At 40.9% G+C, this 10,904-nt stretch overlaps 1 pseudogene; it reads left to right on the forward strand.

The window, feature by feature from the left end:
- Window positions 1-4,908, forward strand: part of LOC131218630 (jasmonate-induced oxygenase 2-like) — an 8,959-nt pseudogene extending 4,051 nt beyond the window's left edge.
- Window positions 4,909-10,904: the final 5,996 nt, after the last annotated feature.

Raw genomic sequence — 10,904 nt, forward strand, 5'->3', positions numbered from 1 at the left:
CGAACCCCTATGCTCGGCCAAGGCCCGATAACTGCTATCGATGTGGCCAACCGGGCCACCTATCAAATATGTGTCCCCAGCGAAAAGTGAAAAATCTCGCCATCAATGATGGTAGTGCTGATAACGCTTATGAAGATTTAGATATTGAAGAACAGGAGCATACCACCGAGGATGAGGCAGATGATTCAAGTTGGGTTCAACAAGATCACGGTGAATCGCTCATCGTGAGGCGACTATTATATGCATCAAGAAAAGAAGTGCATCCACAGTGGCATAACATCTTCCACATTAGGTGTACGGTGAATCGAAAGGTTTGTAACGCGATCATTGACAGTGGGAGCAGCGAGAACATCGTCTCCAAGGTCATGGTGAAAAAATTATAATTGAAAACGGAGCGTCATCCCTCTCCATATACAATCGGTTGGATAAAAAAGGTCAGCGAAATAAAGGTAACTGAACAGTGCACCATATCATTTTCAATTGGCAGACATTATAAGGATGAGGTAGTATGCGATGTGGTTGACATGGAAGCATGTCACATACTACTCAGTCGGCCCTGGCAATCTGACCGTGACGCCACTTATAAAGGGCGAGGTAACATATATATCTTCATCAAGGACGACCGGAAGACCATATTGGCCCCTATGGATCTAGAGGGACCACATGAAACTTCTAAAGTGGAGGGCCATTTTCTCTTAACCATACGGGACTTCGTAGAAGAATCCAAAGAAACAGGATAGACCTATGCATTAATTGTAAAAGGAAAAGAACTCGAGCCTACCATCATCCTTGAAAGACTAAGGCCCCTGCTACATGAATTCAAAGAAATTTGGCCCGATGATCTTCCTGATGGGTTACCCCCCATGCGGAATATCCAACATCATATCGACTTTGTCCCTGGGTCCAGTTTACCTAATTGGCCTCATTATCGAATGAGTCCAAATGAGTGCAAGATTCTGCATGGATAAGTAGAGGAGTTGATCCGTAAGGGTCTTTTTCGAGAAAGTATGAGTTCATGTGTTGTACCAGCTCTATTAATGCCAAAGAAAGATGGGAGTTTGCACATGTGTGTCGACAGCTGAGCCATCAACAAAATCACCATAAAATACAGGTTTTCTATACCACAGTTAGACGATATGCTGGACATGCTAGAGGGTGCAAAAATATTCTCTAAATTGGACCTAAGGAGCGGCTACAATCAGATTCGAATACGGCCGGGTGATGAGTAGAAAATAACCTTTAAGACCAAGGAAGGATTATACGAATGGATGGTCATGCCCTTCGGTCTTTCAAATGCGCCTAGCACATTTATGAGATTGATGAACCAAGTTTTGAAACCTTTCATTAGACGGTTCATTGTGGTTTATTTCGATGATATTTTGATATACTTTAAAGACGAAACCACCCATATGGAACACCTTAAGAAGGTCCTTCAAGTGCTCACTAAAAATAAACTGTAACTCAATTTGAAAAAGTGCAGCTTCATGACTGATAGCCTATTGTTCCTGAGTTTTGTCGTAACATCCACGGGCATTCAAGTGGATGAGGAAAAGGTGAAGGCAATCAGAGAATGGCTAGTTCCCACAAATATTCACAAAGTGCGAACTTTTCATGGACTGGCGACATTCTATCATCGGTTCATGAAAAATTTCAGTACCATTATGTTACCAATCACAGATTGCAAGAAGAAATGGCAGTTTCAGTGGACTGACGAAGCTGACAGGAGCTTTGCCGAAATTAAGTACAGATTATCTACGACCCCGGTTCGTGTACTTTCCAACTTTGACAAACTGTTTGAAGTCGAATGTGTGCTCATATATCGGAATTGGAAGAGTTTTATCTCAAAAAGGTAGGCCGGTTGCCTTTTACAGTGAGAAACTTAGCGATGCACGCAAGAAGTGGTCTACATATGAGATCGAGTTATACGCGGTGGTCCAGGCACTGCGACACTGGCGACATTATTTGATTCAGAGGGAATTCATACTTTACACGGACCATCAAGCTCTCAAATTCATTAATAGTCAAGCTAACATTAACCATGTGCATGCTAGATGGATCTCGTTTTTACAGGAATTTACATTCGTACTAAAACACAAGTCAGGGTAACAGAACAAAGTAGCTGATGCAATGAGTCAACGTGCAACTTTGTTAGTCACTATGAGCAATGAGGTTGTCGGGTTCGAGCGTCTCAAAGATATATGCCGATGACGACGACTTCAAGGATGCATAGGTTAGGTGCCAAAAAGGTCACCCTGGTGACTTACATATGTAAGACTAGTTCCTTTTTAAGAAAAATCGACTGTGCATCCCGAACAGTTCGCTAAGGGAACAGATAATCCAAGAGCTACATGGAGGTGGCCTCAATGGACATCTTAGGCAAGACAAGACGTGAGCTCTTGTAGAAGAACGGTATTACTGGCCACAATTGGTACGTGATGTGGGAAAGACAGTCCAACGTTGTTATATTTGTCAGACCTCCAAAGGGTAATCTCATAGTACGGGCCTCTACACCCTGTTACCCATACCTGACGGCCCTTGGAAAGATTTATCTATGGACTTCGTGCTTGGTCTCCCACGAACACAACGCGGCATGTATTCGGTGTTTGTGGTAATAGATCGTTTCTCCAAGATGGCGCACTTTATTCCATGCAAGAAGACTCTCGATGCAACATACGTGGCAAATTTATTCTTCAGAGAAATTATGCGGCTACATGGGGTTCCTAAGACTATTACTTCTGATCGTGACACGAAGTTTATAAGCTACTTTTGGCAGAATTTGTGGACTCGATTCGATACACGACTTCAGTTCAGCAGCGCCTACCACCCACAGACTGACGGTCAAAATGAGGTTGTGAATCGCACGTTGGGAAACCTCATTCGATGTATTTCAGGAGAAAAACTGAAGCAGTGGGATTTGGCTTTGTCTCAAGCGGAGTTTACATTCAACAACATGGTGAACCGCTCGACAGGAAAATCTTCATTCTACGTTATTTACGGACGAGTACCTCGCCACACACTAGACTTGGTCCTTCTGCCCAAGCTCCCAAGCATGAGCATTGCAGCAGAACATATGGCTGATAAGATCATGAGCATTCATGCGGAGGTACAAACCAAGCTACATACCTCGAACGAAAAGTATAAGGAGTAGGCAGACAAGCATCGGTAACAAAAAGTGTTCAAGGTGGGTGACCAAGTAATGGTCCATCTGCACAAAAAATGACTTCCAACCGGAACGTACAACAAGTTGAAGAATAAAAGATCAATGATAACGCTTATGTTGTTGATCTTTCAGATGACATGGCGATCTCACGGACTTTCAATGTCGCGGACCTGACCGAGTATCATGAACCAGCGCAGGATGAGAACTCGAGGACGAGTTCTTTTGAAGTGGAGGGGACTGATGTAGAGCAGGTTGCGGACAGTTTCATGGCCAAGATGGATCAAAAAAGGCCCGGTCGACAACAAAAGTGATCTGAACCGTCCGACCTTAGATCGGGCGTATCTTGCAATCCGGAATGAGGTACCTAACGTAAAATATATGATTTTGGGGTAGAACGAGCTACTTTAGCCAACCAAACCAGCTATGCCGGGTTGCGCAGCCCGAAATTGTGAAAAACCACTAGATCGACGGTTGTTTCCCTGCTTTAATTTCATTTTTACTATAAATAGTAAGTTTTAGTTTGATTATAACTCTTCATCCGTCGGGCTTTAGGAGTTGCGCCCAACGTGAAAAGAGCTTAGAATAATTAGGAGAATGGTTTGGTGAAGCCAAATAGGACACTTACTATTTTTGGCCGAAAACCTTGCGCACTAGTAGACATCACAACCGTCTATAAATAGTAAGTCGGAATTCTAGGAGTTTTAGTTGTAGTTTGATTCTGATTTCTTTCCCATTGCTTGGTACCCCTATTTAAAGGGTCGTGAACTCATTTTTATTGATTCATTAATCAAATTCGAATTTATTAGAATTTCTTTCTATTTCCTGCTTTCTTTCCTCGTGGATTCGAGAAGTCTCTGTGAGGAGTCCAGAGAAGTTCCGTGGATTCGGAATAGTTATCCTCTTGAGGAAGACAGTGCTCGACCTCACGTCCTCCCTTGCGTCAACTTCCTTGAGTTTGTTCTTACAATTCCATTCAATAGTTCATCCAAATACGTAGTTTGAAATGGGTTTTGCACACTCTAACCATAGAATGTGTTGGGATATGAAATATAATTGAACTGCAGTTTGATTCAATAGTTCATCCAAATAACACAATTGTCAAAAGAACAACATACATTTTGATCAATTAATGGGCCACCTAACCACAAATCTGCTAATTAACTTTTTAATAACAAATACACCCAAATTCATAGACCAATGTCACAGATTTCCCATTATTGGTACTATTTTCATGTATGGGCCATCTAAGAGGTATTTGATCCATCGGATGGTCCGAGTACATTGGCACGCGACTAATCGATTACCATTTACAAAGTGGTAGTCGAAGAACATAGATTCTTCGTTGTTGCTTTAAAGTATCATGTTTCATCAATAGATTTTCTGCAAGTTTGGAGCAATGACATGTATGAAAGTGCTGAGAACCGGGTGTCCGTGAACTTGGAGAAAGAGAGATTCTCCATTCTTTTCTTCTTCAACCCTGCACACCATGTGATGGTGAAGCCCCTGGAAGAGTTGGTCAGTCAGGAGAATCCCACAGAGTATAAGGAATATAACTGGGGGAAGTTCGGCAAGATTAGGAAGCAGAGCAATTTCAAGAAGCTGGATGTTGAAAACCTTCAGATTTCTCATTTCAAGATATCTGAATGACTAAAATCTCCAAAGTTATTATGATATGTGTGTATGTGTGTAAAATAGTAATAAGAATTTGAATTATCTCACATACTTTAATATAGAGTGGAGATTGATGCTATATGATATGTGTGTGTATATGTAAAATAGCAATAAAATTTGAATTCTCTCACACACTTTAATGAGGGGAGATTTCGATACACACACACACATACATAATAAAGAGAATTTACATAAGAGATATTGGTTACAATAAAAAAATGACAGTACAGTTTTTTATATTTGAATTTGAATTATGGTTTTGGTGAGGTCATCAGCTAGTTGATCATTTGTGGAGATAAATGGATGATAATGAGCTATTTTGATGTTTTTGGTCTGAGCATGAAAAATAAAGTTGGCCGGAAGATAATTTGCTGCGACATTATTAAACCAAAGTATAGATGGATTTGGGACAAACATATAATAAGATAAATTGATTAATGTGACATTTCGAGAGTGATAAGCAATTAAAGGTGGGACAAACATGTTGTTAATAGATGTCTTAAATATGAGGAAACTCGACTAGCCTGAGTAAGTTCGGGTAAAAATCCAGTAACAAGTTATTTTTGAACTTTCGAGAAATTTGACCAGTCGAAGGTCGAGTTCGACCAGTCAAAGTGTCCTTTGACTAGCCCGAGCTCTGGTTCGACTAGTCGGAGGTTACGTAGATTGTGCGCGGATTGCGTAAATTTGAGACGATTTCCGGATTATTCCAAGTCAGTGCGAAAGCTAAGTTTCTTAATCTATAAATAAGAGTTCCTAGGGCAATTCTAAAACATGCTAAGGCTTCTTAAAGTATTCTAAAGGATTTCTAGAAGGAGTTCTAGGGTTTCAAATGGGTGTAGCAAGGGTGAGATTCGAGGTTGTTCGAATTGGGTAAGCCTTCTCTCTTTGTAATTTCTGATTTCATAGTGATTTTTTGTCGCTTTGTGCCATGGTTTTTTCCCGAAAGGGTTTTCCAAGTTAAATTGTTGTGTTCTTCTTCGTTTTGCTTGGTGCTTTTGGATTGCTATCCTAGATTCATCTCTGTGTGATTCTGCTGTTTATCCCAACAAAACATGTGATATTTAGGTTAGGATCATTAGACTAATGTGACATTTCAAGAGTGACAGGCAATTAAAGGTGGTACAAACATGCGATCTTTGAGATAGGATCATTTAGCAAATATGACATTTTGAGAGTGACGGGCAATTAAAGATGGGACTTGCATGATATCAAAAGAAAGCTCTAGATTTGACTGTCTTAGTTGATCATTTAGCACTGTTGCTTTAAGCACGAACAGTCGCTAACCTTTATATAATCTCTGAAAGAAAGTATTTGTAAGGCCTATATCCTAGCTCATACCATCCCGTAGATTCCCGCGATCCTCCTTGTCAAATTTCGGTGACCCGCGACCTATAATTGGCATTTGCGTGCAATCCTGAGTCACACACTTTCAACCCTTTTCAACTCAACCTGATACCTGTACCCTATCGACCACACCATTGTCGCGGTTCTAATGACACGTCTTGCGCGCCGAGGCGATACCCTGGCTAGGAGATGTGGGCCCGCGTTCAGTTTAAGAAAAATGCCACGCGTGCGAATTCTGAGAGAATCTCTACGACTTGTCACCTCAATCAATCAATCAATCCCATTAAGGGTCAAGTATATGTTAAGTACACATCACCTCACACCACATCCCCAGCAACCCCATAAGTCAACAAACTCTTACACAACTCATACCCTTCTTACACAAATTGTCTCAAAAGTCAACAAATCTCTCACCTCACCCATTACTCCATCACCCATCTCCTCTCTCTCTCTTATTTCTCCCTTCTTTTCCAAGCAACTCAAAACACAAAAATTTCCAACGTCCAAGCTCTCCTAACCTCCATGAGGAGATTTTGTGTGTGGTCCACTTCCTAACCCTCTCATCTCCTATCTCAACCATTAAAACTCCATCATCTTCCGTTGGGATCGAAACTAAGGAGCAAAGGAAACTAAGGGAGCAAGAAGATGACAGTGTGTGATCTTGGATTTTCGCCTTTAATTTATTTTTTATTTAAGGGTCTATATATGTGGGACCCACCTTGATGTACACCTTGTAACAAGAGGGGCCCATAGTGGTGGGGCCCCTCCATCACCACCGAAATCTCTCTCTCTCTCTCTCTTTCTCTTTCTCTTGTATTATAGACCCCACTGTGATGTATGATCCACACCGTCCCATCCGTAGGGCCCACCTTGTTGACTGTCTTTGGGAGGGCCTGGATGTAGGAGAAACACAAATATCAGACTGATCCAAATCTGGTGGGCCACGTCCATGTGGGACCCACCATGATGCTGTATGCCATGTTATATCGATGTTGTCTAGCGTCCCTAGACGCTGGACGTGGTAGCGGTGGGGTATGGCTAACTGTGTAGTGTGAATTGACAGTGAGGTGTGTACTGGCGGTGGGTGTGGCCAGCAGTGAAGTGTTGACTAACAGTGAAGTGTGACTGACAGTGAAGTGTGAATGGCCAGTGGGGTCCATGGGACCCATCCACGCCGTCCATCCATTGGGGTGGGCCAAACCATCATGTATGCATATGGGGCCCTCCTTGATGTATGTGACCGTCCAGGCCGTCCAAGGGCCTGGATGTTACATTAATATAATATATATTATTATATTATATATATATATATATATTATATGCATGAGGGTGGGCCCTACATGGGACCCACCTCTGTCCCCTTTAATGCAAAAAAGTTGCATCATGTAGCAGTTATATTATATATATATATATATATTATATCTAAATATATGATATATAGGGTGGGCCCTACGTGGGACCCACCTCTGCTTTTCTTAAAAAGCAGCTTAGCTGCAAGTAGGGGTGTACACGGGTCGTGCCGAGTCGAACTGGCCTCAGCCAGTCCAGGCCCATTCAACAGCTGCACCAGGCCCGAACCCAACCGGGCCTGGTCATTGGGCCAACATCTCCAGCCCGAACCCGGCCCGACAGCAATCGGACGAGTTCGGGCCAGTTTCGAACCTTCGAGTTCGGGCCGAGTTCGGGCCAGTTTCGAATCTTCGAGTTCGGGCCAGTTTCAAACCTGAGTTTGGGCCAGTTTCGAACCTTACAGCAAATTCATGGGAAGGGCTTTGGCAGGTAATCCTCGTCTCATTATAAGGCCCTCGATCAACGATTTAGATAGTTGAATTATAAAGTCCACAAAAAATCTAACTAGTCAGGACATTTACATACATTTGACAAAGCATAAAATAAAACATTTTATACAAACTGAATACAGTCATACACTACTGACTACTGTTGAGGAAATTCATCTGCTGAGCCTGAGCTGCTATTTAAATCTTCATATACGTACTCATTCACCTCTCCCTCTTCAGAAGGTGGAGATAGCTTTTTATCACCCTCCTCTTGTATAGTTTGAATTAGATTTTTCAAACTATTTTTGTGAGAAGATTTATACGTAATTTCCAACATCCTGTAAAATGCGCCTAGACTAGAAAGAAACTTAGCTAAATTCTTACTATTCTTCTTTTTACCCGTGCAGCTTAAACCTGCTTTAACATCATATGGTGTTAGAGGACATCGCTGGTGTGTAGAAGCCTCTTCCATACTGTACTTTAAGGCGAGTTGGAATTGTTCTTCTTCCAATGCTAATAATTTAGCTTCCTTCTCTGCCTCAGAAAGTTTGGATTGGGGAGTGGAAGCTTTTTTGTTTGAGTCAAGAACTGCTTGGAAAAGAACTTGGATTTCTTTTGAGACTTTAGAATACGGTTTTGCATCTCCACCCCGACAGGATAAGTGTAATCTGAGCCGATTAGTTTTGTTAACAAACTTGGCTCCACACAAATTACACAAAATCTTTAACTTTCCAGACTTTGGAGAATGGACTAAGGAACCATAGTCCCAAATGTCAATCGATGGTTCGCTTGAAGACATCTACATATTGTGTTGGAAAAGTATTTTAGGCCTTTTAGCAATAATGAAATACCGACATAAAATAAAAGTAATTTATGGATAAAAAAGAGTCATTAATGCATTGCGCAGCTTGCATAACATCCATCAACATAATAGAGAAATAAAAATAAAAGTCAAAAGAGTACCCATTACAGCATTTGCAAATTCAAATAAACTAACAAGATCAAAACATCCATCCCAAACATCCATCATATTATTATTGTTTCATGTGTTGCGGCTTCATTCACATTCTCCTCCTCTTCCTCATCCAGATCATAATCTCCTAGACTCGGACACAACCAATCTTGTGTACAAATTAATGCTTCCACTGTATCTGGTGCAAGGAAACTTCTAGTCTTACTCACGACCCTGCTTCCTGTGCTAAACGTAGATTCCGATGCCACTGTTAAAATAGGAATTGATAAAATATCTCGTACCATCGTCAATAGTGTAAGATATTTTCCTTCACTAACTCGTAATTTCCACCACTCCAAAACATCGAACTCTGAATCCTGTCGTAATACGACCGACTCTTTGAGATACATGTCTAACTATGGTTCTTTCATGTCTATGTCTGTATTTTCTTTTGCTACGAAAGACACGAAATCAGCATCGTCGAAGCTTGAAGCAACTTGCAATCTGGCTTCAGAAGCACTTGGTGTGGACACTGTGGTTGTGTACGTGTTGTACAATGCTTCGATTGCATCATGAACCTTCAAGGTTTCAAATATTGCCTTTTCAGTAGGATAAATCCTCGTGAAGATGTACTTAACATAACTCATCTTGCGCCGAGGATCAAGAACAACAGCTAAGGACATTATCGGATGACAATCATCCCAGTACTTATCGAACTTCATTTGTATACCACCTGTCATGATTTAGAGAAAAAATGGACCGTCATCAGTAGCTTTCTTCAGGGCATCCTTGATCTTCCACACAGATGGAAGAAACATATTTGCTGTAGGAAACTTATTGCCAAAAAATATTTTCGTACAGTCATAAAAAACCTTCAAAATTTTGTGAACTTCTTTCGCTTTGCTCCAATCATCATCAGTAGGCAACCAAGCATATGTTCTATCACACACTGCATATTCTGGAAAGGCATGTTCCAATTCCAGGGCTGAATCCAACATCTTAAAAGTGGAATTTCAATGTGTGCATACATCTATCTTCAACGTTTTTAAAGACATCAAATTCAAACGTTGGACGATGTCATTCCATATACTCAATCTTGACGGCGAGCCTCTTATGTACTTCACACTCTCCCTCACATTCTCTATAGTTTGGTCAATTGATTTTAACCTTTTTTGTACAATTAAGTTGAGAATGTGTGCACAACATCGAACATGAAATATTTTTTTCTCAAAAAATAAACTGTCAGTTGCCTTGAATTGGTTACGTAAGAATTGTATGATACTGTCATTTGTCGAAGCATTATCTAAAGTTAATGAACTGACTTTTTTTTCAATGCCCCAATCTCGTAGACAGTTGTAAATGCAATCTGAAATAACCAACCCAGAATGGAGAGGTGGAAGGTGGCGAAAGTTCAATATTCTCTTATAGATTTTCCAATTTTCATCAACATAGTGTGCAGTTAATGAAATGTAACCCTTTCTTTGATTTTGCGCCCTCCACATATCAGACGTCAAACTTACCCTTGAAACTGAATCTAAAACTACTTTCAGCTTCATTTTCTCACTAGCATACATCTTTATGCACTCCCTCTTCACAGTAACACGGGAGACCTTCTCAAACTGAGGATTAAGGTATTTACTGTATCCCATAAACATTTCACTTTCTACTATCTTAAATGGCTGCTCATCAATGATAATAAGCTTTGCAAACCACTCCTTCAGCTTCCATTTTCAAACTTATGAGTGGTAAGTGTACCTTTAGAAGCAGATCCTTCGGACTTTGTAAACGATAGCAATTGTTGGCCTGAACGTGAAAGTCTAGGTCTCCTTGTACAACTTTTTCTATGTCTATTTAAATGAGACGTCGACCCCCCGACACTTTTGGTGTATGGACTTTTGCAGTGCATACATCTGATCTTAGGGACATTGTTAACTACTACTTCTTCAAAATCATCCCAAACAGCTGACCATTTCTTTCCTTTGTTTGCAGCTGAAGA

This window comes from Magnolia sinica, chromosome 11, assembly GCF_029962835.1.
Source record: "Magnolia sinica isolate HGM2019 chromosome 11, MsV1, whole genome shotgun sequence".
Classification (NCBI taxonomy): domain Eukaryota; kingdom Viridiplantae; phylum Streptophyta; class Magnoliopsida; order Magnoliales; family Magnoliaceae; genus Magnolia; species Magnolia sinica.